General features: G+C 42.9%; 1 long non-coding RNA gene across 1 annotated transcript in view; it reads left to right on the top strand.

Moving 5' to 3' along the window:
- LOC137563786 (uncharacterized) overlaps positions 1-26082 on the top strand; it is a 30632-nt gene extending 4550 nt beyond the window's left edge. Inside the window, exons 2-3 of the long non-coding RNA XR_011030437.1 lie at positions 23504-23595; positions 25971-26082. This is a non-coding gene — a long non-coding RNA (uncharacterized lncRNA). The remainder of the gene's footprint in view (positions 1-23503; positions 23596-25970) is intronic.
- Positions 26083-26971: the final 889 nt, after the last annotated feature.

Below are 26971 nucleotides of genomic sequence, written 5' to 3'. Positions count from 1 at the left end.
TGTTTTTTTTCCTCTGAGACCCTATACCTAACAGCTCCTCTTTAAAGAGACACTAAAACGAAAAAGAAAATGTATGATAAAATGAATTGGTTGTGTAGTACGAATAATTACTAGAACATTAGTAGCAAAGAAAATATTCTCATATTTTTATTTTCAGTTATAGTGGGGTTTTTTTTTTTTATAACATTGCATTATTCTCTAATATATGCAGTTTACACAGTACTCAGCATTCTAAATGATTTTACAAAGCAGACCAGTGAACTTTTGAACTGTCATCTGCAAAAAAAATACAGTGCCAGACACTTGAGATAATAAGCTTCAGAAGACTCTCTGCGACTTTAAAAGTCTTGGAGCTCAATGTCTCTTTTGCATAGATAACAACTGGAGTTTCTTAACTCTTCCTGTACTGGAAACAATATTAGACTTATGTCTCTGCTCCTAATGTTTTATTTCTTAGCTGTATTACACATACACATCATTATATCATATGTTTTTTCACTTCAGTGTCTCTTTAAGATCAAGACTGCAGCTATCCAGTGGTGAGCTCTAGGCATCAATGTTAATATTGACATTACAGTCAGCCACTTGGAATGGAGTGGAAGGTTGTGCTTAAATTCCTCTTGCCTGGAGATATTTGTAACTTTTGTGAACAGATTGCATCTTAAAGGGAAAAAAAAAATCAGATTTACTTACTTGAGGCTTCCTCCAGCACCTGGAAGCCAAGGTGTCCCCTGGCAAGGTTGGCAGCCTCTGCGCATGTGTGAGAGCTGCTCGCGATCATGCTCTTGTAGCCGGGAGCGTTCTTCGCAGGCGCAGAAGTATTCACTCACGCATGCACAGAGGCTGCCGACTTGGCCGGGTCGGTGGCTGCTACAGAGGGGACCCCGGACTACTGGCTGAAAGCAGAGCTGCAGCGAAGGACACATAGGCTTCCAGGGGCTGGAGGAAGCCCAAGGTAAGTAAATCTGATTTTTTTTTTGTACTTTCCCTAAGGTTTCCTTTAAGCTTCTCTTGCATTTTTTTGCAGTAGTCCTTTATTAAGCAGGTATTGCTCCACACAGAGGGCTGAATTACAAAGCATCCAATTTGCGGTTTCAGTTCACAAATTTTGCCACATCTGTAAATGTATAAGGAAGCTGAGAAGATGTCACAACTGCCACCTGTGGCTGGCATGGCCTTCCTCCCTCCTCCACCCCCCAAAAGCAACAATACGTGTCACTGATACACCAAAGCAATATGGCTGTACGCACTTTTAGTACAGTGAGAGCTAAGTGATTTGATTGGATATTTCATAGTCTATAGACATTTGTAAGACTGCACAAAGATAGTCCAAGCAGACAATTGTGTGTGGACAGTCTGAAGTTGGCCACAGAGATGCTACTGCTCTCTACTAATATCAGGTAGGTAGCTTAATGTGACCAGCAACAGTGACAGAGCCACAGGCATTAAGACCTGTTTCCACTACACGCGGATTCTGGATGCAGAAAAACTGACTCCAATGAATGCCTATGGGCCTGTTTCCACTAAAAACGATTTTTCTGATGTAGATTTCCCATAGGCATTTATTGGAGTCTGTTTTTCTGCATCCAATCTGCGTGTAGTGTTAACAGGCCCTTACAGTCTTCTTCCTGCTAAGTCAATACCTAGTGACGTGTTTCAGCAGACATACCTCTAAAAGATCATCAGCTAATGTTTCCATAGATGCTCAGTACTAAACTGGCACTTGTGCAAACATATATGCATGCTGCTGGATTGTGCTTTATGCAGGCCTAGGCCACTACTCTGATGTGAATGCCAGTTTCTAGTGTCAGGAGCTTTCAAAATTGTTCATCCAACCAAAGTATGTCTATGAGTATCTTAAAATACTCTTGCCAGCTCTTATGAACATTCATTGTTCTTTCTGGCACCTGCCAAACTTCTTCTATAGGTTCTCTGGCGAGTTTAACCAGTTTAATCAGAACCTCTGTAATATCCGTTTGTCAGTAATTAAAATGTGACACATAGCACATGTTTCAACCCACAGCAAACTCTGAACACAGCAGACCTGTCAACCTGGAGAACAAATTTTAGCCTTAGGAAGTTGCATACTTGGCACTACAGTGAAATAGCGCGGCTGAATGGCGGGGTTTTTAATTTTCCAAATTTACTATACTGTACTACAGTATATTGAATGAGCTCTACCTGGCACTGGTAATGCCATGTATGCTGAAACAGTGGTTTATTTGTCAGAGCAGCCTGGAGGAATAAGACTTTTTATGGCGTAGAACAATGGAAGTATTTGCTTTACTTTATGTATTATACACAAAACTATGATTTTTTTTACTTATGCTGGTAGAGCGATGCATGCAGTATGCTATAGTGCTTGTAGAAAAAACAGCGAAAGAAATCGGCACAAGATGTGTGACTGGCAGGTCGGAAGATGCAGGTGCCCACGGGCAATTGTGCCTCCAGAAAACAAACTTGAACCGGTCAAAAGAAAAGAGGATAGATCCGGGCACCAATTGCTGAAAAGATCACCTATTTATTTTGCTTCGAACACCTTCAGTGGTACATGCAAATAATCTAGCCTTACAGCTGTTTCACTGGATAACCCGCTTCTTCAGAGGCAGCAGATACGCTATCTGCTGCCTCTGAAGAAGCGGGTTATCCCGTGAAACAGCTGTAAGGCTAGATTATTTGCATGTAGCACTGAAGGTGTTGGAAGCAAAATAAATAGGTGATCTTTTCAGCAATTGGTGCCCGGATCTATCCTCTTTTCTTTTGGCAGTATGCTATAGGCAGATTTTTAATAATTTTGATCAAAGCTTCCTAAAATGTCATGCTTTCCTCAATAACTCAGGTGAGTCAAGGGCTCATATATATGCAATTGACTTTTTCTCTTGAGTTTTCTCCTAGGTGATAATTTTTCATCATCTGTTTAAAATAACTTTTCAGCACACATCAATGGAAAAGGTAGCAAAAAGTAGGTAAAAATGTGCTATCAAAAATGTTTTGAATATTTTCTTGCTGGTGGCTTAAAAGCTATTTTATTGACAAGTTGTGAAATATCTCTTATGAGAAAACTCAGAAAAAGTTAATTGTATATGGGCCATGACCTCATTAGGGATGGACTGAGCAGAGCAGAAGTGGCGCTGCTCTGCACTGAGCTATACAAATTCAAGAACAGCAGTGAGAAGGATTGCATCAGATCAGATTTCTGCTGGACATTTGATCAGATCAGTGCAGAAAGTGAACTGTGTTTCATTTACTTACACCCCAATCCAGGACGGATTTACCATAAGGCACTGTAGGCAAGTGCCTACAGGTGCCTGATGGAAAGGTGGCTCACTCCCCTAGTGCTTCTCTCCCTCCTTCCCTATGCAGAGTCCTGAGCAGAGCGTAAATGAGAGATTACTCACCCAGCTCTGGGCATTCCACTGACAAGATCTCCCTTCAGTCGTGGGCGACAATAGCTACTTAAAGAAGTTCTGTGGGGGGTTGTGGAAGAGAAAAACGGACACTTACCTTGGGCTTCTATCATCCCCGTGCAGCGGTAATGTCCCACGCCGTCCTCCTCCCATCTGCCGTTCTCCGCCGCCGGCCCCGGTCTAAGCGGCATGGGATACAACTGCGGCTGCGCTAGAGTGGCCGCGCACCCGCTCGCTTCCGCCTTTGTCATCGGAAGCTTACTGCGCAAGCGCAGTACAAGGCTCCGTTGTACTGCGCCTGCGCAGTAAGCCTCAGATGACGCGAGCGGAGGCACGGCAACGCGCATTATTCGTCTGTATGTCAGACGAATAATAGCCCGGTGCCGGCTGCTGGGAACGGCGGATGGGAGCAGGACGTCGTGGGACATTACCGCTGCATGGGGCTCATAGAAGCCCAAGGTAAGTGGCCGTTTTTCTCTTCAGAAACCCCCACAGAACCCCTTTAATACTGAAGCTACCTTTGGACACCTAATGCTATAGGACAGAGTTCCCTAACTCCTTCCTCAAGGACCACCAACAGTACATGTTTTGCAGAAAATCACAAACATGCACAGGTGAGGTAATTAGTGTCTCAACAGAGATGATCAACTACCTCTGTGGATTTCCACAAAACATGCACTGTTGGTGGGCCTTGAAGACAGGGTTGGAAAACACGTCTGTAATTTACCTCACTAGTCTTTAATTTTATTTTTCAGTGCAGTAATAGGTTTAGTGAATGCAGTAGTGCTTATGGAATTGAGGCCAATCTGTATTTTGATAAAGGAAAAGGCAGTGGCGTAGCTAAGAAGCTGTGGGCCCTGATGCAAGTTTTACATTGGGGCCCCTCAAGCACTCTATACATAATTCATAAAGCGCTCCTAAACCTGCCAATGGCAACTACAGTGTCAAAGGTGCAAGAAGTGGATGGGGAACAGTTTGTTAATGATTACCACTATTCAAAGCATCCATAGAAGTGATTAATATGAGCACAGGACCAATAGAGAGCTAATACTGTGATAGAGGGTGGACCCTTCGGGGCCCCTCTGGCCCAAGGACCCCGATGCAGTCGCAACCTCTGCAACCCCTATTTGTACGCCCCTGGGAAAAGGTACTTGGCCATTCTTGCACTGTAAATATACAGCATTGGTGTGCATTTATAGCGACGTCTGAGAGCATTGTTCTCCCCATTTACCTTGCTGTACAGGTTTGGCCCTGCAATGTTGCCTGAGAGATTGGGTTCCAATCCTTGCTGGGTGACGTGCTTTGTACATGTGTGCAAGGCTTTACAGAATGTTAAATGAATATGCTCATTGAGAGATTACCATTTCGATGCACAGGCAGAGCAGGCAATAAGAGGAGACTCCCTGTGTAGCTGTACATGTGAGATGAGAGTTAACAAGTCATATCAAGTCAGTGCTGAAATTCTCAGAGATCACCCTAATGAGTCAAGTGAAAATTAAAGGTGACAGCACTGGCACTGCCCTTCATCCCTGCAAGCCTGATCTTAAAGGCGAGTCCACTCCAGTGTCTGGTGTCTCTGTAAAATCATAATTAAAGCCTTATGCTGTGTACACATGCTAGATGAAACTCGAATAACGATCACCTCTGCTGAGAACTAGCATGTACTGTACATAACGGACCTTGATGCCCTCTGACGCTTTAGCCAGTGATCAGCCCAGTGGATTGATTTGGCTGAGTACTGGCTGAGAGCATTGTTCTCCCCACTCTTCCCCCCCACTGTGACACACTTCTCACATGCCGCTCCCCCCTTCTGCATAGCAACAGAATGCGTTGCTAGCCTGTATGCTAGCAATGCATCTATACAGCCTTGGCCCTACAATGAAGAATCTAGTCCTGATTCATACCGAGTAACATGCCTCATACGTCTGCATGAGGCTTTAGTCCAGGCAAGTAAGAAAAACATCTTTATGTGTCTGATTAGGCTCCTAATATATTGCAACACATGCCAGTTATAAAAAAAAAAAGCAGCCATATAGATGTATTGTTTGATTCTCAATCTGATTGCATAATTTACAGTAGTTCTGGTCTTAATTCAAGTAATTAGATTAGAGAGGGACTGCGTAAGATGCAAGCAGGCAGCCCCTGCATCTCTGCGGTCAGACAATGGATTGGGGATATCAGACTGCTGCATACTGTCAACCACAACACAGGTTCCTGGGTGGAGATGCTGAGCTCTGGCTCATAAGGAACCGCTCACTGTTCTCTAGATACTGGAGCTTTGCAATGCTACTGCAGCAAATACGATGCAGGTGGTTTTCTAAAATTATTAGTTACATCTTTGCAAGTTAAAAATGACAAGTGCTAAAAGCAACAACTTTTCACATTCTATTTTTTTTTTTCTAGACCTGGATTTTAATATTGGAACTCTACATTACTTTTTTTCATTTTTACTATGCAGATTCCTGCTACATAAACAAATACATTTGCACAAATAGGACATACCGTATTCTGCACTAGGTCCCCTAGCTTCCATGCTGCTTACGCTATGCTCAGGGCTGATCAGGTTATGCTCACGTCCTTGCTGCAGATGGTTTCAGTGCCCCAGTTGCTTTTTATGAGTAATAGAGTAATAACTATAGCAGTCAATGGTATTTTGACTCTTGGACAGAGGCGTAAAATTCAAGAACAATCTAAGTTGCAGCATGGTGGCATAGTGGATAGCATTGTAGCCTTGCAGCGCTGCGTTCCCAGTTTAAATCCCAGCCAGGGCACTATCTGCAAAGAGATTTTGTATATTCTTCCTGTGTCTGCATGGGTTTCCCCTGGGCACTCTGGTTTCCTCCAACATCCCAAAAACATACAGATAAATTAATTGGCTTCCCCTAAAATTGGCCCTAGGCTACAAATAGACATATAGCTATGGTAGGGATTAGATTGCGAGCTCCTCCAAGGGACAGTTAGTAGTAAGATTATATATACGGTGCTCTGTAAAGCACTGTGGAAGAGGTTGGCACAATATAAATACTAAATAATAATAATCCATTATTCATTGCTGTACCAGTAAGTATTTACTGCAGGATGTACAGGCTCTTTCCTCTAAGGGAGAATGTGCATTCTTCACTGCTACCACTTGGCCAGTAGCTTAAAAAAGCCCGCTCCCCCCCCCCCCCCTTCTATTTTCAGATACTTTCCCCTTGTAAGACTGCAGCTTTTTATTGAGTCTGCTTTCTCTGCTGTTACCTTGCAATATACAATGGTTAATTTGCATATATTCAGCAGTGGTGCTCTGGGAGACATCTCGAGCTCACTCCAACCTGAATTATCGCAAATTCTTTCTGTTTTAGGAAAGCAAATTTTTGTTTTTCTTAACATCTTAGTAAGGGGGCTTTTAGGACCATTGTAGTCCCTTACACACTCCAATGAGTTCTGGGTCACCATGAGCTTGCTGGTTAGTCTGTACCTCTCGGTTTAAAAGCCCTACTCCATAGAGCCAAATTAATCCATGCCATGCACTGATGAGGATCGAACAATCCGAAACAGTCTGTATGCATGTTGGATTATTATGGCTCTGTACAATTTAACAAGCTGACACATCATTGCATTCCAGCGGTTCTGGAGGTGTGTTTAGCTTCTAAGGGTACAATGGTTAATTTGCATATATTCAGCAGTGGTGCTCTGGGAGACATCTCGAGCTCACTCCAACCTGAATTATCGCAAATTCTTTCTGTTTTAGGAAAGCAAATTTTTGTTTTTCTTGCAATATATTACAGGGTAGACTTTGCAAGTGGTGCATGCAAAAGATTCATACTTGACACGTATAGAGTGGTGTCCCACATGAAATAACCGTTTAATCCCACTACTAGAAGTAGGCTTGAATAAACGACTCTTTGTTCCCTGGCACGCTGCCAAATTGCTCATGAGCTCCAGTTTTCTACTGTCTTCATCCCACTCTTTAAGATTCTGGCAGAGACATTGCTAGTAATAGGATTTTAATAAGCTGTTACTGGACTGAATTGAACAGTCCTTATCTATAAATTGTGCATTAGTTGGTATTGAACTTGGAACAAACAGCTACTATGGCATCCATGGGATCTGGTGACCTTTACTGATGTGCCAGCGCTATAACAGCATACTGCGCGGAAATGCCCCGCTAGAAAGCAATAAGGCTGGATATGATTATTTAATGTGGAAAATGATTGAAATTAAATACTAGATGTTCGTTTGCAAAGGAAGAATAAGTACACAAGAAAAGGCAGAGTGGCTACCTAAGGAATACACTACAGTTCCATCAGCACTTTCCAGACTACATAACTGTATTAAACATTTATAAGGAAAGAAGTAAGAGGTATTTTTTCAGAAATGGCAGTGTAACTCGAGCAGTCATATGCTTATTTGTAAAGCAGAAGGAACAGAGGCGCCAAATAATAAAATCACAATATTAAAATGTTTAAAAAGTGCTTGGGGGGCAGTGGTTGGCTTACCCCCTATAAGCAGACACTGGAAAATGTATTTTTCAAAAATAGATTTTTATTGGTACTCTCCAATGGGGCTGCAACGCGTTTCGCAGGCGTAGACCCGCTTCCTTAGGCAATACAAATAGAAGTACACAACTGGAGACAAAGGTAGACAATAGTGTATATAAGTACCTAATACATTCAAACAGGGACAATATATGATATATATTGTCCCTGTTTGAATACCTGAACAAGCATGAAGCAGATCAGGTGTTGTCAGATCTGCCAAGATTAGCTGCATGCTTGTTTCTGGTGGGATTCAGACACTACTGCAGCCAAATAGACCAGCAGGGCTGCCAGGCAACTGGTATTGCTTAAAAGGAAATAAATATGACAGCCTCCATATACCTCTCACTACAGTTGTCCTTTAAACGAGACCCTCAATAAAGGTGCGCACACATGCACAGGAACTTTTGCCCTTGACAATCATGCATCAGTTGTTGGGGCACGAGTACTATACAGACAGGCTTCTCTGTTATACCAGAGCAGCCTGTATTGAGCGGAGAGGGGGCAACAGCACATGAATGAGCGGTTTATGGGGGGCTAGGTAAGCAAAAACACAATGGGGCATACTCGCTAAATAGTGGTAAAATTGCCATGCGCAGGCAGTGTTATTTATGCCAGTTGTGTATTAGCGCAGCCTATGTTATCTAAGTAATGTGCTTATTGTTAGTGTAACACGCGCTATGCAACTGCTGTAAGTATTGGTAAAATTGCCATGCTCTACATACCCACTACTATTTTACCTCTATTTAGTGACTATGTCCCAGTGTGCTAGTGTTTTTCTCATTTGACAGTATCGTTTAATGACCTGGTGTGGGGGTCAAAATCTTGGGGGCACCAAAGTCAAGTTTTGCTCAAGACATTGTGAAATCTAAGGCTGGCCCTGGTCGGAAGGAAGATCTGGGAAACCTCTGGAGGATCCAGGGTCTTCCCTCTACCAAGTTAAGTATCTAATTATGTCCACTCTTGACACAGGTTTGCTTCAAGGCTGGTGGCACACTTGTTTGTGCGGAAATACACGCATTTTACGTCCTATGCATTTCTGCATGCTCTCTTCATTTTTATGTGCGTTTTTCATGTGTTTTCATTTTGCATTTTTATTAATCTGCCTTTTCAACAAGAGTAAGCAGAAGAGAAAATATATCACTAGATCTGTTTCACATGAAAGCATGTACCTATTGTGGCTCTGTAGGAAAGCACTGCGCGATTCACATGTGATTTGCCAACAGTATGCAGGAAAAGGCATATTTCTGTGTGATTTTTAAACTCGCTTTAAAGGAATACTGTAGGGGGGTCGGGGGGGAAAAGAGTTGAACTTACCTGGGGCTTCTAATGGTCCCCCACAGACATCCTGTGCCTGCGCAGCCACTCGCCGATGCTCCGGCCCTGCCTCCGGTTCACTACTGGAATTTCTGACTTTTAAGTCAGAAAGCCACTGCGCCTGTGCTGCTGTATCCTCTCTCTTGCTGACGTCACCAGGAGCATACTGCGCAGGCGCAGACTGTACTGGGTGTACGCAGGCCGCTCCCGTTGACGTCAGCGGAAGCGAGGGCGCAGGCACAGTTGTCTTCTGACTTTAAAGTCGGAAATTCCAGAAGTGAACCGGAGGAGGGGACCGGAGCATCAGTGAGTGGCTGCGCGGGCACAGGATGTCTGCAGGGGACCATTAGAAGCCCCAGGTAAGTTCAACTCTTTTTCCCCTTACCCCCTGCAGTACTCCTTTAACCACTTCCCGACAGCCGTATATACAATTGGCGGCCGGGAAGTGCACCCCGCAAGGACCGCCGTATAGACAAATGGCGGCGGTCCTTGTAGGGGCATGGGCGGAGCGATCGCGTCATCCGTGATGCGATCCTCCGCCTCCGCCTGGCGCCGCTCACCCGCCGCAACATCCCGCGGGCCATACGGAAGCGCCGGCGGGATGTTAACCCGACGATCGCCGCATACAAAGTGTATAATACACTTTGTAATGTTTACAAAGTGTATTATACAGGCTGCCTCCTGCCCTGGTGGTCCCAGTGTCCGAGGGACAACAAGGGCAGGCTGCAGCCACCCTAGTCTGCACCAAGCACACTGATTTTTCCCCCCCCCTGCCCCAGATCGCCCACAGCACCCATCAGACCCCCCCCCTGCCCACCCCCCAGACCCCTGTTTTCACCCAATCACCCCCCTAATCACCCATCAATCACTCCCTGTCACTATCTGTCAACGCTATTTTTTTTTTAATCCCCCCCCCCTTCCCCCTGCTCCCTCCTGATCACCCCCCCAACCCTCAGATTCTCCCCAGACCCCCCCCCCCCCATGTACTGTATGCATCTTTTCGCCCTGATCACCTGTCAATCACCCATCAACCACCCCCTGTCACTGCCACCTATCAATCAGCCCCTAACCTGCCCCTTGCGGGCAATCTGATCACCCCCCACACACCAATAGATCGCCCGCAGATCCGACATCAGATCACCTCCCAAATCCATTGTTTACATCTATTCTCTCCTCTAAACACCCACTAATTACCCATCAATCACCCATCAATCACCCCCTATCACCACCTGTCACTTTTACCTATCAGATCAGACCCTAATCTGCCCCTTGCGGGCACCCAATCACCCGCCCACACGCTCAGATTGCCCTCTGACCTTCCCTTATCAATTCACCAGTGCATTAATTACATCTGTTCTTCCCTGTAATAACCCACTGATCACCTGTCAATCACCTGCCAATCACCTATCACCCATCAATCACCCCCTGTCACTGCCACCCATCAATCAGCCCCTAACCTGCCCCTTGCGGGCAATCTGATCACCCACCCACACCATTAGATCGCCCGCAAACCCGCCGTCAGATTACCTCCCAAATGTATTGTTTACATCTGTTATCTTCTCTAAACACCCACTAATTACCCATCAATCACCCCCTATCACCACCTGTCACTGTTACCTATCAGATCAGACCCTAATCTGCCCCTTGCGGGCACCCAATCACCCGCCCACACGGTCAGATTGCCCTCAGACCCCCCCCCCCTTATCAATTCGCCAGTGCATTAATTACATCTGTCCTTCCCTGTAATAACCCACTGATCACCTGTCAATCACCTGCCAATCACCTATCACCCATCAATCACCCCCTGTCACCCCCTGTCACTGCCACCCAACAATCAGCCCCTAACCTGCCCCTTGCGGGCAATCTGATCACCCACCCACCACACCAATAGATCGCCCGCAGATCCAACATCAAATCACCACCCAAGCGCAGCGTTTACATCTATTCTCTCCTCTAAACACCCACTAATTACCCATCAATCACCCCCTATCACCACCTGTCACTGTTACCCATCACATCAGACCCTAATCTGCCCCTTGGCGGGCACCCAATCACCCGCCTACACGCTCAGATTGCCCTCAGACCCCCCCTTATCAATTCGCCAGGGCATTATTTACATCTGTCCTTCCCTGTAATAACCCACTGATCACCTGTCAATCACCCCCTGTCACTGCCACCCATCAATCACCCCCTGTCACTGCCACCCATCAATCAGCCCCTAACCTGCCCCTTGCGGGCAAACTGATCACCCACCCACACCAATAGATCGCCCGCAGATCCGACATCAGATCACCACCCAAGCGCAGTGTTTCCATCTATTCTCTCCTCTAAACACCCACTAATTACCCATCAATCACCCATCAATCACCCCCTATCACCACCTGTCACTGTTACCCATCAGATCAGACCCTAATCTGCCCTTTGCGGGCACCCAATCACCCGCCTACACGCTCAGATTGCCCTCAGACCCCCCCTTATCAATTCGCCAGTGCAATATTTACATCTGTTCTCCCCTGTAATAACCCACTGATTACCTGTCAATCACCTATTAATCACCCCCTGTCACTGCCACCCATCAATCACCCCCTGTCACTGCCACCCATCAATCACCCCCTGTCACTGCCACCCTTCAATCAGCCCCTAACCTGCCCCTTGCGGGCAATCTGATCACCCACCCACACCAATAGATCGCCCGCAGATCCGACGTCCGATCACCTCCCAAGTGCAGTGTTTACATCTGTTCTCTACCCTAAACACCCACTAATTACCCATCAATCACCCCCTGTCACTGCTACCTATCAGATTAGACCCCTATCTGCCCCTAGGGCACTCAATCACCCGCCCACACCCTCAGAATGCCCTCAGACCCCAGCCCTGATCACCTCGCCAGTGCATTGCTTGCATCTATTTTCCCCTCTAACCACCCCCTGAGACACCCATCAATCACCTCCTGTCACCCCCCTAGCACTCCTATCCATCAGATCAGGCCCAATACAACCTGTTATCTAAAAGGCCACCCTGCTTATGACCGGTTCCACAAAATTCGCCCCCTCACAGACCACCTGTCATAAAAATTTGCAGATGCTTATACCCCTGAACAGTCATTTTGAGACATTTGGTTTCCAGACTACTCACGGTTTTGGGCCCGTAAAATGCCAGGGCGGTATAGGAACCCCACAAGTGACCCCATTTTAGAAAAAAATACACCCCAAGGTATTCTGTTAGGTGTATGACGAGTTCATAGAAGATTTTATTTTTTGTCAAAAGTTAGCGGAAATTGATTTTTATTGGTTTTTTTTCACAAAGTGTCATTTTTCACTAACTTGTGACAAAAAAATAAAATCTTCTATGAACTCGCCATACACCTAACGGAATACCTTGGGGTGTCTTCTTTCTAAAATGGGGTCACTTGTGGGGTTCCTATACTGCCCTGGCATTTTAGGGGCCCTAAGCCGCGAGGAGTAGTCTAGAAAACAAATGCCTCAAAATGACCTGTGAATAGGACGTCCGGCCCCTTTGCGCACCTAGGCTGCAAAAAAGTGTCACACATGTGGTACCGCTGTACTCAGGAAAAGTAGTATAATGTGTTTTGGGGTGTATTTTTACACATACCCATGCTGGGTGGGAGAAATTTCTATGTAAATGGACAATTGTGTGTAAAAAAAAATCAAACAATTGTCATTTACAGAGATATTTCTCCCACTTAGCATGGGTATGTGTAAAAATACACCCTAAAACACATTATACTACTTCTCCTGAGTACGGCGGTACCACATGTGTGGCACTTTGTTACACCCTAAGTACGCTAAGGGGCCCAAAGTCCAATGAGTACCTTTAGGATTTCACAGGTCATTTTGCGACATTTGGTTTCAAGACTACTCCTCACGGTTTAGGGCCCCTAAAATGCCAGGGCAGTATAGGAACCCCACAAATTACCCCATTCTAGAAAGAAGACACCCAAAGGTATCCCGTTAGGAGTATGGTGAGTTCATAGAAGATTTTATTTTTTGTCACAAGTTAGCGGAAAATGACACTTTGTGAAAAAAAACAATTAAAATCAATTTCCGCTAACTTGTGACAAAAAAATAAAAACTTCTATGAACTCACCATACTCCTAACGGAATACCTTGGGGTGTCTTCTTTCTAAAATGGGGTCATTAGTGGGGTTCCTATACTGCCCTGGCATTTTAGGGGCCCTAAACTGTGAGGAGTAGTCTTGAAACAAAAATGACCTGTGAAATCCTAAAGGTACTCATTGGACTTTGGGCCCCTTAGCGCAGTTAGGGTGCAAAAAAGTGCCACACATGTGGTATCGCCGTACTCGGGAGAAGTAGTACAATGTGTTTTGAGGTGTATTTTTACACATACCCATGCTAGGTGGGAGAAATACCTCTGTAAATGACAATCTTTTGATTTTTTTTTTACACACAATTGTCCATTTACAGAGTTATTTCTCCCACCCAGCATGGGTATGTGTAAAAATACACCCCAAAACACATTGTACCACTTCTCCCGAGTACGGCGATACCACATGTGTGGCACTTTTTTGCACCCTAACTGCGCTAAGGGGCCCAAAGTCCAATGAGTACCTTTAGGATTTCACAGGTCATTTTGAGAAATTTTGTTTCAAGACTACTCCTCACGGTTTAGGGCCCCTAAAATGCCAGGACAGTATAGGAACCTCACAAATGACTCCATTTTAGAAAGAAGACACCCCAAGGTATTCTGTTAGTAGTACGGTGAGTTCATAGAAGATTTTATTTTTTGTCACAAGTTAGCGGAAATTGATTTTTATTGTTTTTTTTGCACAAAGTGTCATTTTCTGCTAACTTGTGACAAAAAATAAAATCTTCTATGAACTCACCGTACTACTACTAAGGGAATACCTTGGGGTGTCTTCTTTCTAAAATGGGGTCATTTGTGGGGTTCCTATACTGTCCTGGCATTTTAGGGGCCCTAAACCGTGAGGAGTAGTCTTGAAACGAAATTTCTCAAATTGACCTGTGAAACCCTAAAGGTACTCTTTGGACTTTGGGCCCCTTAGCGCAGTTAGGGTGCAAAAAAGTGCCACACATGTGGTATCGCCGTACTCAGGAGAAGTAGTATAATGTGTTTTGGGGTGTATTTGTACACATACCCATGCTGAGTGGGAGAAAGATCTCTGTAAATGGACAATTGTGTGTAAAAAAAATAAAAAAATTGTCATTTACAGAGATATTTCTCCCACCCAGCATGGGTCTGTGTAAAAATACACCCCAAAACACATTATACTACTTCTCCTGAGTACGGCAATACCACATGTGTGGCACTTTTTTGCAGCCTAACTGCGCTAAGGGGCCCAAAGTCCAATGAGCACCTTTAGGCTTTACAGGGGTGCTTACAAATTAGCACCCCCCAAAATGCGAGGACAGTAAACACACCCCACAAATGACCTCATTTTGGAAAGTAGACACTTCAAGGTATTCAAAGAGGGGCATGGTGAGTCCGTGGCAGATTTCATTTTTTTTTTGTCGCAAGTTAGAAGAAATGGAAACTTTTTTTTTTGTCACAAAGTGTCATTTTCCGCTTACTTGTGACAAAAATTAATATCTTCTATGAACTCACTATGCCTCTCAGTGAATACTTTGGGATGTCTTCTTTCCAAAATGGGGTCATTTGGGGGGTATTTATACTATCCTGGAATTCTAGCCCCTCATGAAACATGTCAGGTGGTCAGAAAAGTCATAGATGCTTGAAAATGGGAAAATTCACTTTTTGCACCATAGTTTGTAAAAGCTATAACTTTTACCCAAACCAATAAATATACACTGAATGTTTTTTTTTTTTTATCAAAAACATGTTTGTCCACATTTTTCGCGCTGCATGTATACAGAATTTTTACTTTATTTGAAAAATGTCAGCACAGAAAGTTAAAAAAATCATTTTTTTGCCAAAATTCATGTCTTTTTTGATGAATATAATAAAAAGTAAAAATCGCAGGAGCAATCAAATAGCACCAAAAGAAAGCTTTATTAGTGACAAGAAAAGGAGCCAAAATTCATTTAGGTGGTAGGTTGTATGAGCGAGCAATAAACCGTGAAAGCTGCAGTGGTCTGAATGGAAAAAAAGTGTCCGGTCCTTAAGGGGTAGAAAGCCCTAGGTCCTCAAGTGGTTAACCACTTCACCACTGAGGGGTTTTACCCCTTGAGCACCAGAGCAATTTTCACCTTTCAGCGCTCTTTCCATTCATTCATCTATAACTTTATCATTACTTATCACAATTAAATGAACTATATCTTGTTTTTTCCGCCACCAATTAGGATTTCTTTAGGTGGGACATTATGCCAAGAATTATTTTATTCTAAATATGTTTTAATGGGAAAATAGGAAAAAATGTGGGAAAAAATTCATTATTTTTCAGTTTTCAGCCATTATAGTTTTTAAATAATGCATGCTACTGTAATTAAAACCCATGAAATGTATTTGCCCATTTGTCCCGGTTATAAAAACGTTTAAATTATGTCCCTATCACAATGTTTGGCGCCAATATTTTATTTGGAAATAAAGGTGCATTTTTTTCAGTTTTGCGTCCATCCCTAATTACAAGCCCATAGTTTATAAAGTAACAGTGTTGTACCCTCCTGACATAAAAATGTAAAAAGTTCAGTCCCTAAGGTAACTATTTATGTATTTTTTTTAATTGTAAATTTTTTAATTTTTTTTAATTACAAAAAAAAAAAAAATGGGGAGTGTGGGAGGTAATGAGTTAATTTTGTGTGTATAAGTAATGAATTTGTATGTGAAAAATGCTTTAGGGTGTAGTTTTACTATTTGGCCACAAGATGGCAACATTAACTTTTTGTTTTATGCGACCTCCAAGCGTCCTTCCGGACGCTTGGAGGAAGTACTTGTAGGCTGGGTAAGTTTTTTTTTTCACAATGATCGCGCTGCTTATCGGCAAAGCAGCGGATCATTGCGGGGCTTAGATCAACGAACGGGAATGGATTTTCCCGTTCATTGATCTCCGGGCGGGCGGCGTGTTTACCCACGGGAGTGCGCGCTAGAGTGAGCGGGAGCGCGGGCAGCGGCGAGAGCGCGGAAAGTACGGATTTCTCCGTCCCTGGCGGGTGAAAGGATGGAAAAAGGGACGGAGAAATTCGTACAGGCGGGGGTAAAGTAGTTAAAGTACATTGCGAATCGCTGACCTATGCGTTTTCCTCTGTGTGACAAAACACATGCGATTCAAAAAAGGTGTGCTTCCAGTCTAAACCTTGTACACATGTTACCGGTCAGGGCAGTCTCTGCTGAGATTACAGCCTGTGTATGGCCTCCCTAGTGTGTCACCAAGAGTTTTGGTGTACCAGATTGTCTCTGCCGGGTGCACTGTTCTTCGAATTACCCCTCTGGCTGAAAGCTACTCCGCCATACCCTTATACATTGCCCATAATTATAAGTTCCAGTGTGGCCAGTTCAGTAACATGCTGTGTTCTTCTGATAACTGTTCAATGGGAGTATTTCATGTTCACGCACAGCCTGTGTGATCACTGATTGGTTGCATTGAGTTAAACTGTTTTTACTTTACTTATTTATTTTTGCTTTTTACTCATTTTTCTTATTTTGAACAATTTTAAGTGTATCCTTCTTTTATGGAACCACCAAATTATGTGACTAAAAGAAAGGCCACCTATGGTGTCTGCAGCATTCACACCCACTGACTCACTGAACGCTCTCTTTCTGGTCATGTGATCAAAATTTCAACACAGGTTTTTCTGCTGCAGAAATTTTATTTCACACAAAAAAGGTACCATCTCAGCACCGTCATTACAAAGCTATTAAATTACATTTTTAGATTCGCGGAGGTGTACAGAGGCGCCGGTAGGATAAAAGTCAATAAAAAGTTTAAAATTGCTTCGGTTGCGGTGGTGGACTACTCGGAGGTGTACAGAGGCGCCGGTAGGATAAAAGTCAATAAAAAGTTTAAAATTGCTTCGGTTGCGGTGGTGGACTAACATTTTTAGATTGTGCCTGGAGGATGGACTTTAAGATGATTTTGGTAATTAAATGAATTTTTTTTTTTTTAAACAATATTTTATTGAGATTTTTTATCTTGAATAATTCAGATAACAGTAGTACCAATGCGGTATATAAACACAAATTATTATGTATGACATCTCTCAGGTACAATAAAATATCAAACATCCTTGGATTAGGTACCATTCAAGAGTTGTAAACCCCCCCTCCCCTTTCTACCAACCCCAAATTTTCCTCTTAACCCCAAACTTTTACCCTCCCTCTCCCAAAAACCCTTTCCGCTGTTCCTATTTATGTATTGGTTGCAACCTTATAGTTATCTTAGTTTTAAAGATCCCAGTTGATCTAGTAGGTCCAAAGTGGCATACCATGTAGAGTATTGAAATGGCTTGACAATGGATTGAATGTCTTCTGGAGAGAAACTATATTTTATGTATTTTTTCCATTTTTTGAAAAAAGATGTTGCTTTTTTTTCTGTATTTGCCCATGCATCTAGTTTGTCCATGGTGAACAAATGTAAGAGTTCCTGTTGTATGTCCCATATTGTTGGATGTGACGGATAAATCCATTTGTTGTAGATTACTTTTTTCGCTGCTGCAAGTATTATGTGTCCCAGTGTCGAGAGAGTGCGTTGCGGTTTTTCAGGTTCTGCTTTTTGTTGGTTATTACTTTCTTCAAAATGAAATAGAAACAGCTGGGGTGTTATAGATATCTCTCTGTTGCATAGTTGCTTGATGAGTACTTCAACTTCCTTCCAGTAGGTTTTGATGACATTGCAATCCCATATACAATGGAATAAGTTTGCTTGGGGAAATTGGCACTTTGGGCAAGCTGGGAGATAATTGATTGGTGGAGTTTTATATTTTATATTGAAAGCAAATTTTGCTCTGTGTATGAGTTTGAAATGCGTCTCCCTCCATGTTTCGTTTTTAAATAGTTGGCAGTATAGTACATTTCCTTCTATTATTTTCCTCGCAATATCTTGATCCTCTATGTCTCTTGACCATGCTTTAAGGTTGTTCCTGGCTTGTGTTTCCAGATGTAATTTTGACAAGTTTTGTTGTATTGTAGCCAGAGAGAGCTTCTGTCGTCCTGGTGTTAGAAAGGTGTCAAATTCATTGAAGTTTTGCTCTTGGGAAAGTTCCTTTGACAGGCTGGAGACATAAGATTTGATCTGTGCATAATAAAGGAAATGCTGTCTGGGAAGATGATATTCTGCTCTCAACTCATTGAATGTCTTCCATTTCCCCCCATTCAAATGAAAGAGGTGGCCCAGTTGCGTCAACCCTTTATCTTCCCAAATCCCGAACCCTGGGTGGGACAAGCTTGCTGGAAAGCCCGGGTGCCCCCACAGGGGCATATATTTAGATATCTGGGTATGTAACTTGAAACGCTTTCTTATTTCTTTCCAGGCTACCCATGTGTCTCTAATGATACCACTTTTTTTAGCCTTGTCTGGTAATTTGGGATAGTTCGTGTGTAGGAGTGCTGTTAGTGACCATGGTTCTGAGAATGATTTTTCCAATTGCGTATTGGAAAATATCTGAGTGTCACATATCCAATCTTTCACATGCCGAAAGAGACAGGCTAGATTGTAATTTCGAATATGTGGCACCCCCAGCCCTGCCCATATTTTGGGTAGTTGTAACTTGTACAAAGCAATCCTATGTTTTTTCCCTGCCCATAAGAATCGCGCTATTGCCTTTTCTATTTCTTTAACATCTTGATGTTTTATTAGCAGAGGGATCATTTGGAGTGGGAAGAGTAGTTTACCAAATGTTATTGATTTTATTAAGGCCACTCTCCCCATTAAATTTATGGGTAATTTTTCCCAGTGCTGAAGTTGTTGTTTTATCTTGGTTATCAAAGGGGGATAATTAAGCATATAAACTGAGCTAGGATTTCTAGATATGTGAACACCCAAGTATTTCACTACAGTGCATACTTTTATGTTAAGTGATTTGTATTGGGGGATGTTGTCTGTTCTGGCCGATAATAGTAGGAGTTCGCTTTTGGCCTCATTTACTTTAAAACCGCTAAATTGTCCTATTTCATGGATGGTTTTGAAAACTAATGGGATTTGGGATAAAGGTTTGGACATAAATAGCAAGATGTCATCCGCAAATAATGTTTGTGTCAGTGTAGTTGGGCCTATATCTATTCCTTGGATTCTACTTTCTAGGAGTTTTGCCATAGGTTCCAGTGCTAAGTTGAAAAGAAGTGGGGATAGTGGGCAGCCCTGCCGTGTCCCCTTCTGAAGTGTTATGCGAGGGGAGAGGAAGCCTGGAGTGTAGACTTGTGCCGTAGGGAGGGTATGTAGAGCCTTAATCAGTGACATAAATGGGCCTGAGAATTGCAAACCCCCAAGAACCGTTTGTAACCACTTCCAACTGACCCTGTCAAAGGCTTTCTCAGCGTCTAATAGTAGGATCGCATGGTCTCTACTAGTTTTAGGATAGAGTTTGGCATAATCAAGTACTGTTAGCACTTTCCTTATGTTTGATACTGCTGATCTGCCCCTGACAAAGCCAGTTTGGCATGGGTTTACCAATTTGGGTAATAATATCGCTAACCTGTCTGCCATAATTTTGGTCAGTAGTTTTAGATCTTGGTTTATTAGAGATATTGGCCTATATGATTCTGGCACTAGTGGATTTTTCCCCTGTTTGGGCAGCACCTTTATATATGCATTATTTGCCATTCCAGGAAGGGCACCTGTCTTAAGCACTGTGTTGAATGTTTTATGGAGATGTGATGTTATTTCTGTCTGCAGGATTTTATAGTACTCCGCACTCAGGCCATCTGGGCCAGGCGCTTTATTGTTCGACAAGTTTTTAATGGTGTATGTGATTTCCTCCTGTGTGATATCTGAGTTTAATATTTCTAAATCTTCTGCTTTTAACGTGGGAAGATTTGCTTCCTGTAAGATTTCTGACATCTTTGTTGGGTCTGGGGTGATATTAGGTTCTGTATAAAGGGTATCAAAGAAACGATGGAAAACCCCATTGATGCCTTTGGGGTCATGTATTAATGAGCCATTTTTGTCCTGAACTGCTGCTATTGCTATATTACCTCTAGCGCCTCTTGCTAGTGTGCTTAACATTTTCCCCATCTTATTCCCAAATTTGTGATAGTATAGATCTGCATAGGTGGAGCGTATCTTCTCCTTATTTTTAAGCCATTTATCTGCTTCGGCTTTGCTTTGTACCCACTTTTTCCTGTTTTCTTCTGTAGGATTTTTTTGGTGAGATTTGCCTGCCTGCCTGACTCTATCCACTGCTTTCATGTATTCCTGTTCTGTTTGCTTTTTTTTGTATGCCATATGTGCTATTATTTTCCCTCTAATTACAGCTTTAGATGTTTCCCAAAATAAAAAGTGAGAGCCCTCATGCTCTTTATTATCTAGAGAGTACTCCATCCACCATTGCTTTAGTAAGCCCCGGAACTCTTCGTCTTCGTACATTTGCGTAGGGAAACGCCATAATATGTCTGTTCCCTTAGGAATTGTATCTGTGATCTCTAGTGATATGGGTGAGTGATCTGATATTATGATATCATTAATTTGTGAGTTCTGGACTCTCGATGTCAGGGAATTGGATGCTAATAGATAATCTATCCGTGTCCACATGTCATGTGGTGAAGAGTAGAACGAGTACTGTCGGTCATATGGATGGAGTATTCTCCAGGTGTCGACTAAGTTTAGATTCTCTTTGAATGCTTGAAACTGCAGGGCCTTCTTTGCATATGTTTTATTGACCTGTCGTGTGGAGGTTCTGTCTTCCATTATATCTAGGACCGCGTTAAAGTCTCCCCCTATCACTGTGTGAGGGGAAGCTAGTTTGTTTACTGATGTGCTTAGCGTTTGCAGGTAGGACAAGTTATCTTCATTAGGTGCGTATACATTAAGAATATCTATTAGGTCGTTACCCTGTTGTACCCGAACTCTCACCAGACGTCCATTTGAGTCGCAATCATGTTCGATGACACGATGCAGGATTCTTTTATGTATTAGTGTGATTACCCCAGCTTTCCTATTAATCGCAGGGGAACAGTACACTCCTCCCACCCATCTTTTTTTAAGAAAATTGGAGTGGAGTTCCGATAAGTGCGTCTCCTGTAGCAACGCCACATCTGCTCGAAGTTTCTGCAGATGTCGCAGTACCTGGGAGCGTTTCTCGGGAGTCCTTAGCCCTTTAGTGTTCCATGTAATTATTTTGATACTCATTTTACCTGGACATCTGGGTATAAGTATCGGTTCAACCATATTTTAATGAAACTAGACAGTTTATGTTTACCTGAGGAACAGCGGAAAGTTTCCCCCCTATCACCCCCCATCCCCCCTTTTTTCCCTAAATCAAATCGTTTCCCACATGTGTAATTATCGATGGTCAGCATTGCTGTAGCCCATGAAAACGTTAACAGTAACAACAAAAAACCATACCGCATCATGTATTGTGACTTCACTTCTTCCCTGAAGTTTGACAACAATCTCTCTCCACAGTTGCCCCTCCTTTTACCCGGTTTTCTCTGGAATTTTAACATATACATATCTTCATATTTGTTTTAAAATGCTCCTTAATCTGTGTATAATTACCAGTCCGTTGTGTAGCACCCTCCTCTGAAATAGGATATTGTTCCATGTCTAGAATTTTTTCAGTCTGCTTCATCTTCTGCTCTCTCTGGCTCAGTGTTAAGATTTTGAGTTTCGTTGGTTTGTACTCGTTCTAGGAAGCGTTCGGCTTCATCTGGTTGCTTGAAAAAGTGTTGTTTCCCTTTAAGATCAGTCAGTCTCAGTATTGCTGGGTACATGAGCGCAAACTTCAGTTTATATTCTACACATTTCGAGCATGCTTTTGTAAATTTTTGGCGTTGTTTAGACACCTCTAGTGAATAATCATTAAATAATCTCAGCACAGCCCCTTGGTATTTCAGCGGTTGTTGCATCTGACGATAGGCTCGGATGATTATTTCTTTTTCCGAATAGTCAAGGTACTTCACCATTACCACTCGAGGTGGCAACTGTTTCTGTGGGTCTCGAGGTGGACCCACTCGGTGAGCTCTCTCTACTTTATATGATTGTGTGAGACCTAGCAGCAGTGGGAGGTCTGTTGAACTAAAGTTCGTAAGTGTGTCAGGAGCGTGTACCTCTGGTAGGCCCACAATACGAATGTTGCTTCTCCGTGAACGATTCTCCAGATCTTGTAATTTGTCATACATTTCTGAATTATCTCGTTCCAGTCTGCGTAGCTTGACTGTGTGTGTTGCTTTCTCATCCTCTATTGTTGAGATTCTTTGCTCAGCCATCTTGATGCGTGTGGCGTGGATCTGTAGGTCCTTGTGCACCTTCTTTAGTGACTGCGTCATGGCCTGGTGGATCATGTTCTGGAGGTCCGGAGTCAGTTTCTGTACCACTGCCGTGGCTAGCTTGTCCAAGTGTGCTATTTCTAGCCCTCCGTCGGCTTCACTATGAGTCTCTTCCGCATCACTATCCCAGGCTTGTGCTGCCTGCTTGTTTTGTTCCCACTGCGGGGAGTTATCTGACCTCGCATCTTGTTCGTCCTCGTCAGCGGCCATCTTAGTCTTTCGGGCCTTCCCTTGCCTTTTTTGCGAGCGGGTGAGATATTTGTCCATTCTCACTCTGAACACTTCCAGTCGATCCCTTGCAGGTTCCCGTTTAGGATATTTGTGTCGCTGGGTGCTAAATCCAATGTGGGAGCGGAGAAAACCGGGTACGTTCAGCGGAGCTCTCCCCTTGCCGTCTTCACATCAGGCGCCGGAACCGGAAGTCATTTAAATGAATTTTAAGTGAAAACATGTACTTATTTAAATATCACTGATGTGTAGGGTGAAAATGTAAACTAGCTATGAGTCAGAAGAATTAAAAGCTGAATAATGGATATATGTAGTAATTATAGCTCTAGCTTCAAAATAGAAACAGAACTTAACAAGTGGCAATAGATGTAACTCCACCTAGTTTAATGTGAGATGGGCCTGTACTGTAATTCCTTCTTTTGTGGAGAGTACAAGAAGTTTGGTAGCCTTTTATAATGATTACAATACATGAAGGTGCTTTGATAAGCCCTCTCTGCCAAGAGCCATAGGTCCATGTTGTGGCATATACAGGACAGGGTAGCCATCTTAACTAGTAGTAAACCTTATGCAGTGTCAATTTTGTCCATATTCTGTCTGCTGTGTGTGTGTGAAATACCATCTTATGTAAACTTTGTGCATTGTATTTCATTTCCTTAGTGCTGGACACTACTAGGAACGGTCAGGACTCGTAGATGGGGAAGCTATTTTGGAGCCTGGAGGAAGGCGGGCACAGCAGAGACGAACATACGGTACTTTCACTGCACTGCGCCCAGCCTCTGCTTTGGCCCGGCCCTGTTTACCGAATATTCGGAATACAAGACGCATCCACTCTCTCCTGTTTCGGGAATTAAAAAGTGTGTCTTTTATTCTGAAAATACGGTAAATTACCTAACTCATACCTCAAACATACCAGCACGTAGATGCTAGAAAAGGACCTTTTCCCCAAGCAACTGATGCAAGTAGAGCAAATATACAAATCTCCAACAGCTCCAATAAAACTCCTCTTTTATTAATAATTAATCAGGACAGAAATTGCTTATATGTTTCAGACAGCCATGAGGCTATGAGTAAAGACACAACACTGTTTGAAACGCGTCAATTTTTTCTGTCCTGCATTGATTATTAATAAAAGTTGAGTTTTATTGAAGCTGTTGGAGAGTTGTGGATTTGTTCTACTACATGATACATTATTGGGTTCATTGCTGCCAATATCTTATATTCTGGAAAAACAATCAACGAGATCACAGCATGAGAAACAACTGATTCATCCCAGACTGAAAGTTTTCAGGCCTGACAATGAGGCCTGCAGTGTGTAATGCAACTTCATAATGCAGAGGAAACCGCAATACATGGGTTCGAAAATGTATTGTGTATTTTCTAAATGCGAGGCCTTCATTATTTATTTTTCATGCCTACTTAGAGTATACATGTAATAAATGATTTACCATGCAATTGTTTACAGAAAATATATAGGGCAAATTAAAGACATGGCAAACATGAGGAAAACTGGATACACCTGTAACGCCCTCAATAAAGACACTAATTATAGCTGTCACTAACGTTAACATAGAAGCATTGAAAGGAAAATAAATGAATGAAATGCTGCAGGAGACTGCTGTGTCGTCATGAAGGAAGATAAAAAGCAACAGTCACTGTGCACAAGCGTACATTCAAAAAGCACTATCTATGGAATGAATGGATATGAATTGAATGACTCAATTCTATAAGTTTCACCTTGAACAAATCTCCGTTCTGCAGTCCCTTTTGTGTCTTGGAAATCATTATACTTTTTATTCATCATGTTACTTTTATCACTGTCATTACCAATTCTATATTTTGTATTCTGTATTTTGTATCATTTTTTGTATTTAGTCACTAATTGTGTAATTTTATATTGGTGTACACCATTGTCTGTATTATTATGTACTCCATGCTTGTTTCTTACTTTGTACAGCGCCACAGAATATGTTGGTGCTTTATAAATCAATAATAATAATAATAATGATCATCATTCAGCATTGCCATCTGGACACAATACATATTGAAAAGAAGCTGTTTGATTTGGTTGCCTGGTGATGCTGATAATAACAATATCGGTATTGTACAGCTACCAATATTTTACTACCAGGCACTTCTAACCTTCTAACATTAACCTACTTAAACCAATGCCTAACCCTAACAATGAAATCATTAAATCCACCCTTCCCCTCTCCTTTCCTCTAACTCCAACCTTCCCAAAACTATGCCTAACCCTAACCTTTTCACACAGCATTGTGTGGAAACGATAGCTAACACTTGGCTACACTGTAGATGAGCACCAACTAAGTAATGGCTGAGCACTGGAGCACAAAAGAAACAACCATGACACCCCAAACCTGCAACTTTGCACTCTGGTCTATGGCAGTGCCTATTGTAGCTGAGAGATGGTATGCCCCAATAACCTGAACTGCCAGGGCAGTCATCCTGCCTTAAAGCCTTGCTGTCAGGACCAACTCTGATGTGAATCTAGTTTGTGTACAGCAGCCCCCGACCTCCCTCAGCACCTCGGTCAGCAATCAGCCTGGAGTATCGCCCAGCTCTGGCTAAGGGCATTGTTCTCCGCACTCGCCTCACTCGCTCTGTGTTCCTCAGTTGTGCGCTGCTACATCAGCCCTCCCCCCTCTACTGCTGCTCACTCTGATGGATGTAAAATATTATTTATTTACTTAACAATAAAACATAATTTAAACTTTATTAACAACAGTTTATGGATTTTAGCCTTGCCACATTTAAAGCTGTACGGTGCCATTTGTGTATCTGAAGTCACACTTTATGAATTGCCTTCAAGGTGGACGGTACCTTTTGTTTATGTCATGTCTGGAGTGGGGCTTAAAATACTGTACTGAAGCTGTCATACCTCAGTACTTGTTGAGAAGTCACATGACTAGGGAGACTTGTGCATCTTAAAATAAATCAGGATATGACTTGTAATCTCCAATTTTCTAGTCATGCTGAGCTGTATGACTGAATAATACCTTGATGATTTTCCATTACAGGTTAGTTATATTAATCGTTAAATGCTCTAGCCTACTGACACAGCTGTAATTTGACTTTAAATTTTCTTTCTGCACAAAACATTTTTCAGAACAGCGAATGTTCAAAGAAGCAATTTCAAGGCTCAAAAGAACATTGATCTAAGAATCTATCTACAGGCATACTTCCAGAGGGGCAATGTGTATATTTATGCAAATAAAATACCAAGACTGTATCCATTACTTTATGTTTACTCAGTGAATAAATGTTTTTTTGCATTTTTTTGTTCTGGACAAAGTAACACTTTTATGGAAGATAAAAAACAATGAACACAAAAGTAAAATATGAGATGGTTGTAGTAGAACACACCTCACCAGTATATATTGTTACATATACCAATTTTGAACCCTTAGAATTTCAGAATAAGCATAACCATATCCTTTTTTTAAAGGGATACTGTAGGGGGGTCGGGGAAAAATGAGCTGAACTTACCAGGGGCTTCTAATGGTCCCCCACAGACATCCTGTGTTGGCGCAGCAACTCCCCAATGCTCCGGCCCGCCTCCGGTTCACTTCTGGAATTTCTGACTTTAAAGTCAGAAAACTACTGCGCCTGCGTTGCCGTGTCCTCGCTCCCGCTGATGTCACCAGGAGTGTACTGCGCAGACACAGACCATACTGGGCCTGCGCTGTGCGCTCTTGATGACATCAGTGGGATCGAGGACACGGCAACGCAGGCGCAGTGGTATTCTGACTTTAAAGTCAGAAATTCCAGAAGTGAACCGGAGGCGAGGCCGGAGCATCGGTGAGCGGCTGCGTGGGCACAGGATGTCTGCGGGGGACCATTAGAAGCCCCGGGTAAGTTCAGCTCATTTTCCCCCGACCCCCCTACAGTATCCCTTTAAGTCATAACCCCTGAGGAAGTTGTGTAGTCCCAACAAAACATGTAGTAAGGCACTTATGTAGTACTCCCTCCCACTGCTCAGCACCACCACTTTATGCCACCTTGATTGGACGTTGCAGACTGCTCCATCCACTCACAACATCAGAAATTCATTCAACTTCAGAAAGACTTTATTCACTTCACTGAAGGGGGCCCTTTGAATGATTTGTG

Source organism: Hyperolius riggenbachi, chromosome 3 (assembly GCF_040937935.1).
Source record: "Hyperolius riggenbachi isolate aHypRig1 chromosome 3, aHypRig1.pri, whole genome shotgun sequence".
NCBI classification, from domain to species: Eukaryota; Metazoa; Chordata; class Amphibia; order Anura; family Hyperoliidae; genus Hyperolius; species Hyperolius riggenbachi.
The sequence above is the reverse complement of the archived record's forward strand: the minus strand, read 5'-3'. Positions and strand labels throughout refer to the sequence as shown.